Source organism: Podarcis vaucheri (genome assembly GCF_965113315.1).
Source record: "Podarcis vaucheri genome assembly, chromosome: 9".
Taxonomy (NCBI): Eukaryota; Metazoa; Chordata; class Lepidosauria; order Squamata; family Lacertidae; genus Podarcis; species Podarcis vaucheri.
The window spans coordinates 79,462,719-79,473,072 of record NC_138767.1 but is presented as its reverse complement, the minus strand read 5'-3'; the positions used below and the strand labels follow the sequence as shown (position 1 = coordinate 79,473,072).

The 10,354-nt window shown below is 42.6% G+C and overlaps 1 long non-coding RNA gene across 1 annotated transcript; it reads left to right on the top strand.

The window, feature by feature from the left end:
* The first annotated feature begins 1,992 nt into the window (after positions 1-1,992).
* LOC309541151 lies at positions 1,993-8,174 on the top strand. Its single transcript, XR_014223644.1, has 2 exons — positions 1,993-2,337; positions 7,715-8,174. It is a non-coding gene; the product is annotated as an uncharacterized lncRNA (long non-coding RNA).
* Positions 8,175-10,354: the final 2,180 nt, after the last annotated feature.

The following is a 10,354-nucleotide window of genomic DNA, read 5'->3' as shown; positions in this document are numbered from 1 at the left end:
GAATTTAATCATGTCAGTTACACTGTACTTGGGGTCACTTGAACTGTAGATTACAGGTGGAAACTGAGTTTACTTTTAAAGTATATTTCAAGGAGACAACCCTTTATATATGTAGCTGCAGCTCCTTTTCACCATATCAAGATTTTTTTTAATGAAGGCAAATCTATGCTGAAGCTCATTAAAAGTATTTCAGAATGTTACAAATAATAATAAATGAACTTTTTTGTTTGTTTGTTAAATGAGGTGCAGACTTTGTGTCTAAAAAGGTAAAAGCTGTTGCTCCTGGGGACTATGCTCTTGTTTGCAAGGATGCTGAGAGAGACCAGCCGTGCCTCCCTTGCGGCTGAAATTATGAATGTTGCTACTGCTTGGGATTGGTCTGTTGCACTCAGGGCTTGCCCACACCTCTGCTTGTCCCGCCTCTTTCCTTTGGGAATCAGAACCAACATCAATTGTTTTTTCTGCAGATTGACATTTGTTCAATTGTAAAGAGCGGGTTTTCCTGGGGGAAGCAACAGGACAAACAAAGCACTGCCTAGGAAGCAGTGGGCAGCAGAAAAGCTCTTGGGCTCCTGCTTTCCAGTGTGGCAGAGCCGTCAGTGAGAAGGCCTCTCCCCAGAGGAGTTGTGTCAGCTGGCGCTAGTCTGGGGCTCAGCAGCCATTTCTCATACATTTTTCATGAATTAGTAAAGATCCGCACGATATTGCACCCATTATTTACAGAATTGTTCGTTTTTACTTTATTGATATGCTACTGTGTTTTCTTTATTCTTTTACATTTATTTTTATGAAAGATTTTGTTGGTTTACAAAAGTACATGCCTTGTCTCTTTTTTCAGGTTGTACAGTCTTTCTTATAAATCAGTTACATTTGTTGTGAGACATTAGTGTTGAGTACAGTGTAAGGTTGGGGAAGAAGAGGGGTGGGGTGGTGAGGCTTATATTCTTTAGCATAGTGTACGTGTGGGATTTTGGATCGGCCTCAACTGGGTAGGTTCTCTTTCTTTTCATTTATTACATTTCCTTGATAGTGAGAGGTATTGGGGGGCAGGATGTGGCTGGTTGTCTGTGGCTGGCTGCAGTGGGGTTTGTTTGCGTTTGTGAGATGGGGAGGGCTTGTTGGGTCACTTAAGCCAGATTGATTCATATGCTGTTGGTGGATTCCTGTTGTTGTCTAGTTTGGCTGTATATGTGATAAAGGGGAGCCATACTGGGGTGAAGGAGACCTTTTCTATTTGTCCCCGTGTCAGTTTCAGTTTGTTGGTTAGCTTTCTAGTAAGGCCATTTCCCATACAATTTGATACCATTGGTCCATGCTTACTCCTGACGGGTCTTTCCAGTGTCGGGCTATGAGGCTTCTGGCTGCTGAGAGCAGGTGGGTTATAGGCTCTGTATAATGTGAGTGGTCATTATGATCTTGGAAGATGTTCAGTAGAGTCAGTTCTGGGGTGAGTTCTAATACCTGTTTAGTTATTTTGCATATCTCTTGTAGGACTGCTGTTCAGAAGGGTTGAATTTTAGGGCATCCCCACCACATGTGGAGGTATGTGCCTGTGGAGGTGCAGCCTCTCCAACATCTTGGTGAGGTTCCTGAGCATATCAGCGCCAGTTTCTGTGGTGCTAAGTATCACCTGTAGGTGAGCTTCAGAGTGAGTTCTCTTATTTTGGCTGATACGGACTTAAAGGGAGGTTTAGATAATATTCTAGTCCATTGGGTGGGGTTAATTTCATAGCCTATTTCATGCTCCCATTGCGTCAAGGGGGATGTGGAATTTTGGAGCAGTATTTTGTGTATTGTGGATACCATTCCCTTGCCGTGTCCCTCTGCTGTCAGTACAAGGTTTTCGAAGGTGGTCAAGTGCCTAGTGGATGCTGATTTTACTGCTGGATTGTTTAAGAAGGCATGTAGTTGATGGTAGAAGGCATGTAGTTGATGGTGTGTTAGCCAAGGTATTTGGGTGTCCCCTAGTTTGTCTTGTGTCTTGTCTTGTCTTGTGCTGGTATGGGCTTGTTGTTTTTGTAGAAGTCTTTTAGACAGTGTATGCCTTTGGCTTGCCAGGTTTTTATCTGGAGGTTTTGTGCTGTGTGTCGGAATAGTGGGATGGGGATAGTTTGCCTACTTTTCCCTGTGTGAACCTGTTCAGTGTTGTGGGGATTTTCTTTCGTTTGTATTGGAGAAATGGGTATGCTGTTGTGGAGATGTTTTCAATGGTGTCTCTCTCTAAGTGGACCCATTGTTTTGTCACGTCTTCTGGGATATACGGATTATGTGGCGTACTTGGTTGGCGATGTAATATGATTCTATGTTGGGGATTCTCCACCCCCCCCTTATGAGGAGGTGAGGTGCAGGTATTTGGGGCTTATTCTTGGCTTTTTGTGTGAGAAATTAAATGAGTGTAGTTTTTTCTGCCACTTCTGAAGTTGGGTTGGGGGAATCCAGATTGAGAGAGTTTGAAATAAATAGGTTAGTTTTGAATCATAGAATCATAGAATCATAGAATCATAGAGTTGGAAGAGACCACAAGGGCCATCGAGTCCAACCCCCTGCCAAGCAGGAAACACCATCAGAGCACTCCTGACATATGGTTGTCAAGCCTCTGCTTAAAGACCTCCAAAGTAGGAGACTCCACCACACTCCTTGGCAGCAAATTCCACTGTCGAACAGCTCTTACTGTCAGGAAGTTCTTCCGAATGTTTAGGTGGAATCTTCTTTCTTGTAGTTTGGATCCATTGCTCCGTGTCCGCTTCTCCGGAGCAGCAGAAAACAACCTTTCTCCCTCCTCTATGTGACATCCTTTTATATATTTGAACATGGCTATCATATCACCCCTTAACCTCCTCTTCTCCAGGCTAAACATGCCCAGCTCCCTTAGCCGTTCCTCATAAGGCATCGTTTCCAGGCCTTTGACCATTTTGGTTGCCCTCCTCTGGACACGTTCCAGTTTGTCAGTGTCCTTCTTGAATTGTGGTGCCCAGAACTGGACACAGTACTCCAGGTGTGGTCTGACCAGAGCAGAATACAGTGGCACTATTACTTCCCTTGATCTAGATGCTATACTCCTATTGATGCAGCCCAGAATTGCATTGGCTTTTTTAGCTGCCGCGTCACACTGTTGGCTCATGTCAAGTTTGTGGTCAACCAAGACTCCTAGATCCTTTTCACATGTACTGCTCTCAAGCCAGGTGTCACCCATCTTGTATTTGTGCCTCTCATTTTTTTTGCCCAAGTGCAATACTTTACATTTCTCCCTGTTAAAATTCATCTTGTTTATTTTTGCCCAGTTCTCTAATCTGTCAAGGTCGTTTTGAAGTGTGATCCTGTCCTCTGGGGTGTTAGCCACCCCTCCCAGTTTGGTGTCATCTGCAAATTTGATCAGGATGCCCTTGAGTCCATCATCCAAGTCGTTGATAAAGATGTTGAATAAGACCGGGCCCAAGACAGAACCCTGTGGCACCCCACTAGTCACTCTTCTCCAGGATGAAGAGGAACCATTGATGAACACCCTTTGGGTTCGGTCAGTCAGCCAGTTACAAATCCACTGAGTGGTAGCATAGTCAAGACCGCATTTTACCAGCTTCTTTACAAGAATATCATGGGGCACCTTGTCAAATGCCTTGCTGAAATCAAGGTAGGCTACATCCACTGCGTTCCCTTCATCTACCAGGCTTGTAATTCTGTCAAAAAACGAGATCAGGTTAGTCTGACATGACTTATTTTTCAGAAATCCATGCTGGCTATTGGTGATCACAGCATTCCTTTCTAGGTGCTCACAGACTGTTTGCTTAATGATCTGCTCCAGAATCTTCCCTGCTATTGATGTCAGACTGACTGGGCGGTAATTATTTGGGTCCTCTCTTTTCCCCTTTTTGAAAATAGGGACAACATTTGCCCTCCTCCAGTCTGCCGGGACTTCGCCTGTTCTCCAGGAATTCTCAAAGATGACTGCCAGTGGTTCTGAGATCACATCTGCCCGTTCTTTTAATACTCTTGGATGCAGTTCATCTGGCCCTGGAGACTTGAATACATCTAAACTAGCCAAATATTCTTGTACTATCTCCTTAGTTATTCTGGGCTGTGTTTCCTTTGCTGAATCATTTGCTCCAAATTCTTCAGGTTGGGCATTGTTTTCTTTATTGGAGAAGACTGAGGCAAAGAAGGCATTGAGTAGTTCAGCCCTTTCTGTGTCCCCTGTTTGCATTTCACCATCTTCTCCTCTGAGTGATCCCATTGTTTCTTTGTTCTTCCTTTTGCTACGAACATACCCATAAAAGCCTTTTTTGTTGCTTTTAACCTCTCTAGCAAGCCTGAGTTCATTCTGTGCTTTACCTTTTCTGACTTTCTGTCTACACGTGCTGGCTATTTGTTTGAATTCCTCTTTGGTGGCTTCCCCCCTTTTCCATTTTTTGTACACATCCTTTTTTAATCTTAATTCAGTTAAAAGTTCTTTAGATAGCCACCCTGGCTTCTTTAGGCACCTTCCATGTTTCCGTCTCATTGGTATTGCCTGATGTTGTGCTTTTAGTATCTCCCTCTTAACAAACTCCCAGCCATCATGAACTCCCTTTCCTTTTAGTATTGTTGTCCATGGGATCTCACCCAGCACTTCCCTAAGTTTTATGAAGTCGGCTTTCTTAAAGTCAAGAAATTGAGTCCTAGTATGCTTGGCTGCTCCTTTCCGCTGTATAGTAAACTTCAGAAGAGCATGATCACTCGCGCCTAATGATCCTTCCACTTCTACCCCACTAACCAGGTCATCAACATTGGTTAGGACCAGATCTAAAATGGCTGTTCCTCTTGTTGCTTCTCCCACTTTCTGGACAATGAAGTTGTCTGCAAGGCCAGTGAGGAATCTGTTTGACCTTATGCTCTTGGCTGAGTTTGACGTCCAACAAATATCCGGGTAATTGAAGTCCCCCATTACTACTATCTCCCTTCCTTTTGCATGCTTGGCCATCTGTTCCAGGAAGGCATCATCTATGTCCTCCGTTTGGCTTGGGGATCTATAGTAAACTCCCACAATGAGGTCTCTGTTATTCTTCTCTCCCTTAATTTTGACCCAAATGCTCTCACTTTGGCTTTGAGGATCTAAATCTTGGATCTCTTCACAGGTATACACATCCCTGACATATAACGCCACTCCTCCTCCTTTCTTGTCTGGTCTGTTTCTCTGAAATAGATTGTATCCCCCCATTATTACATTCCAATCGTGGGACTTATCCCACCAGGTTTCAGTGATGCCTATTATGTCATATTTAGTTTGCTGTACCAAGAGCTCAAGCTCATCTTGTTTATTTCCCATGCTTTGCGCATTAGTGTACAGACATTGAAGTCCATTAATCATTCCCCCGTGTCTCTTATTTAAGGATTTTTTCCTCCCACCACTAGGTCCGCGTGCTGTTTGCTCCATTTGGTCTATGACATTTGGATGATCATCTTCATTAATTGATAGACTCCTACCTTCAGGAGCACTGTCTCCCTCCCCCACATTAGTCAGTTTAAAGCCCTCCTGATGAGGTTTCTGAGATTTTTGGCAAAAACATTTCTCCCAACCGTTGTGAGGTGCAGCCCATCACTTGCCAGAAGTCCATCTTCAAGAAACTGCAGTCCGTGATCTAAGAATCCAAACCGTTCCTGTTTACACCATTTGCGAAGCCAGCTGTTCACTTCCACTATTTTCCCCTCTCTCCCTGGGCCACGTCGTTCAACTGGGAGGACAGATGAGATGACAATTTGTGCATTTAGTTGCTTCAATTTCCTGCCGAGAGCCTCGTAGTCTCTTTTGATCTTCTGGAGGCTATTGCTTGCAGTGTCATTGGTTCCCACATGAACCAAGAGGAAGGGGTATTTGTCAGTGGGTTTTATGATTCCTTGCAGTCGTTCAGTTACATCTTGGATCTTAGCCCCGGGGAGACAGCACACTTCCCGAGACATCTTGTCAGGCCCACAGATCACTGCTTCTGTTCCCCTCAGTAGGGAATCCCCTATCACCACTACACGCCTCCTCTTGGGTTTGGTCGGGGTTCTTCCGTGAGCTGTCCGTTCCAAGGTCGCCTGCACATTCCCTGAGGACTGACTTTGCTGCTCGTCTTCATATACCTGATCGACTGTAATGAGGGAGAGATCCTCAAATGGAGTCTGCTCTTCGTCTTCCATGCTAGGGGAGAGGACCTCAAAGCGATTGTGTATTTCTAAGCAATCAGAGTGAACCCTGGGCCTCCTACTTCTTTGAGTCACGTTTCTCCATATATCTGGCTCCTGTGTTGGTGAACTAGACTCCTTCTCAGGGGAGTCCCCTGTCTCCTCCTTGGTGGAGACGGTGTGCTCTGTTGCTTCCAAGAAGAGCTCCAGCTCTCTAATTCTTTGGAGCGTAGCTACACGTTCCTCCAGTTGCTGGACTTTGTCTTTTAAGAGGGCAATCAACATGCAATTGCTGCAGGTAAAACTGCCTGCAACCTTTGGCAAGATGGCAAACATTGCGCAGGAATCGCAGGCGACTGCAGCTGTTCCCTCCCCTTCCATCTTGAGATCATGTCGTTGGGGTTGGCTACAGAGGTCCTCCATCATAAAAAGCTTGAAGACAGGACAAATAACTTCCCCCACACAAAAAAACACCTAGATCTCCCCCAACAAACGTTTGAGACTAGCTCCCCTAAATCTAAAAGATGGATCTAACTTCTTCAACTGATGCCCTGCAAACTCTGATAAGCTCCTCCCACAGCTAATCCCCTGCCTCAACAGAAACCCTGCCCCCTCTGACCTTTACACAGGGAAAACAGCTAATGAGCCACAAAGAAAGAAACACACACACACAAGAAAATAGGGTGATTTTGGGAGGGTGATCATTTTGATCATGGCTATTTTGTCTGAAAGCTACTGAGTTTTCTGATACAATTATGTGGATGGAAATGTTTGCTAATTTTTAATGCTCCATTATTGCTGTGAGCTGCATTGAACTCAGCTTTGTCACTGGAAAAGCAACATGAAAATATTAAATCCAACTCAAGGGTGGAGTTCATATTTTTGATTTGATTAGTTTTTATGTACACCAATTAGAGAGATATTTCTTATGCATTATAGAAATAGTCACACACACACATATACAAATACATACATATATTTAAAATCAAGATTTGAGCCCTAGGTTTAAGGCCTTTCTTGCAGATGTAATTCAATTTCATGCAGTGTATTGGAAAAAAGACCTAACAGCTTTGAATAATTGTCTGAACTGTGGTGTTCTTGGCCTCTTGTTTAGTATTCCTTTTCAAGGCACACACCTCTGTTGTCTTCTGAGGCGGGCATATGCCAGCAACAACAAATGTCTATCAGCAGCCTTCTTAATGCCACCTCCACTCCAGAGCAATAGTCTTCTACATTTTATGACACAGTATATGTGGGTGGGAACCCAGTTTTAAATGGGTGACAACCTAGCAGACATCCCAGGTGGAATTTTATATAATACAAGATGAATTGTCCTATATGTAAAGAGGCTTTAGAGAGATTTGACATTGAAAACCAACTCATCCTCCCACAGTAAAGAATATGGCATCTTCCAAAGCATTCATGTTGGTAATGACTCAGAAGTACATGCACTTGAGAAATGGTCTGTTTGTTTTCCCATTAAAATGACTGATTTTAATATCCTGAGTTGTTGAATGGGACTTATTTGAAGTATAAAGTGATATTGACAAAACATTTTTTTCTTTCTTTCTCAAAGCTTCTTGCATAAAATCCAGAATGCTGTGGCTCTCTGTGTTTGTGTATCCTGTTGAGTGGCAAGCCTTTGTTATCTCATCTCTTTTTATCTTGAGGTCAAAACAATGATGTTATACATCACGGCAGCAGTCCTACCTTCATTTCCTGAACATCTTTGCTCAGGGCATGTGTCAAAAAGAGAAAATTGTCTTGCAGCTGTCTATTATAGAATGAGTGCTCTGAAGAGTATTTATTTATACCATCTATGCTAAGAAATTGTGATGTGAAAGAGAAGAGAAACAGCAGCTTTTTTTCTTCTTTACTCTGTCCAAAACCTGAGCTGCATGTTAGCAAACTGTCACCATGAATTTGTTCTCTGCTTCATTCCAAAGTCTGAGAAATAAGAGCAGCCATTAGTGGAAATTACCATATTTTTCCGTGTATAACATGCCCCCATGTATAAGACGACACCTTTTTTCTTTTTTGAACAAAAGTTTTGCGTATTATTTCAAGGGAACATATTGTCTTATACATGGAAAAATACAGTATGTGAATATATTTGGGCCAACAACTGATGTAACTAAATTGATGAGGGAGAAGGTGCTTTTCACAAATGGCTAGTTCAGTGGTCCCCCTCAACCGGGTTTCTTTTTCAGGAGGGGCATGTTCACTCTCTATCTCATAATGCAGTCCTTAGAACATGCAAACAAATAGTTACTATACTACTACAGTTAATAGATCTCCTCTTTTAATTGTCTTGCTTTAATGCGATTGGTTTATTTTGTATTTTAATTATGGATGTTTATAGTTTAACTTTTGTGTTGTTGGTAGTTATCCTTGTAAACTGCTTAGAAGCATAGTTTGACATTAAATGATATAGAAATGTAAAAATAAATATCACTGTTGCTATCTCAACTGTCTCATCTACTTGCTGCTGGCTGTGGGGGATCAAATGTCAGTAGCACCACAGAATATGGTACAAGAGGTAAACATTTGCAAGTGGGGAGCCCCCCCCCAATATATTTGGAGCTGAGCTGGAGCCATATGCCTGAAGCAACTACATCCCAGTTCGTGTTCCTGGTGCCAGAAGTAGTTTTACCAGCTTTTCTTTGTCTTCTTCCTTCTGGGTTGCTGGTGCATTTCCAGTCCCATCTTAATGTTTACGGCTCTTTAAAGCTTTAAATGGTTTGTGACATATTTATTTGAAGGACTGTCTGCAACCATGGCAGCCTGTCCTCAAGATCAGAAGACTCTCCAGTCTCTCCTCCGAGTCTCTTTTACGATCCTTTTGCTTCAGGGTTCAACAGTCGGAAAACAAGCAACAACATTTCTTCATACAGTACAGTCTCATCTTACACAGGGGTTCAGTTCCAGGGGTTCCACCTGGAGCCGCCCCACAGCTAGTGGGTGAGTGGGAGATAGAGAAAATTCTAGTACTCCTAGAACCCATGAGCCAAGCAAGCCTTGTCCCCCAAGCAAGGTGGAGAGCACTGTAAGGCCAGGGGTGCTCATTTAATCTTTGTTGGAAGCTGCCCAGAGTGGCTGGGGAAACTCAGCCAGATGGGCAGGGTACAAATAAATTATTTATTATTTATTATTATTATTATTATTAGATATTGTGGAATCTCAGAGAACTGGCACTGAGGCTGAATCTTTGTTTTGCTATCACTGGTCTATTAATAATTGCCATGACATTGCATTGTATGTTATTGCTTTATGTATGCCTTGAGACAGTATAAAGGTGGCATACAACAATTTTTAAATAAATAAAAATAAATCCAGAGATTTCTGGTTTACAGCCCAGTCTCCGTTACAGAGCATGCTAACCACATCTACTCAGATGTAAGTCCTACTGAATTCAATGGGGCTTACTCCCAGGTAAGCAAGGTTAGGATTGCAGCTGTAGCCACTGCTATATGCCAGCTCTGTTTTGGAAGCAGATAAAATATGGAGAGAAAAGATTGCGGAAGAAGTGTAAAAATCTCCCCACTCTCAGCAACTTAAATTGAATTTTCAGTTCACAAATCTCTTTTTTTGAGAGGTTGGTGGGGAGGTGATCTGTGGGTGGGAAACAGATGCATGTACAGCTGTTGTTTTTAATTGAATGTTTCTGATATTTCTGCCCTGATGGGACTGAAAGAGGTATCAAAAGGGGAGATCTTTGAGCTTTCACAAATAAAAATGGCCATGCTTTTTATAACCCTAGGGCACTCACTTTTTATAACCCTAGGGCAATGCACAACGTGCGCGTGCGCGCGCACACACACACACACACTGCTTTATAGGTTTATAAATAACAGGGTGAGAGCTTTGAGAAATGTATTGTGGCTCCCTGCTTTTTAAAAATAATTTGAACAAAGATTAGAGACCACCTGAGAAATTATGGAAATGACTTCACCTGGGAGTGAGGCTCATTGAACTCAGTGAGACTTGCTTCTAAGTAGACTAATAATAATAATAATAATAATAATAATAATAATAATAATAATAATAAATAAATAAATAAATAAATTATTATTTGTATCCTGCCCATCTGGCTGGGTTTCCCCAGCCACTCTGTGCCGCTTCCAACAAAGATGAAACATACACTAAAATGTCACATATTAAAAACTTCCCTGAACAGGGCTGCCTTCAGATGTCTTCTGAATGTCAGGTAGTTATT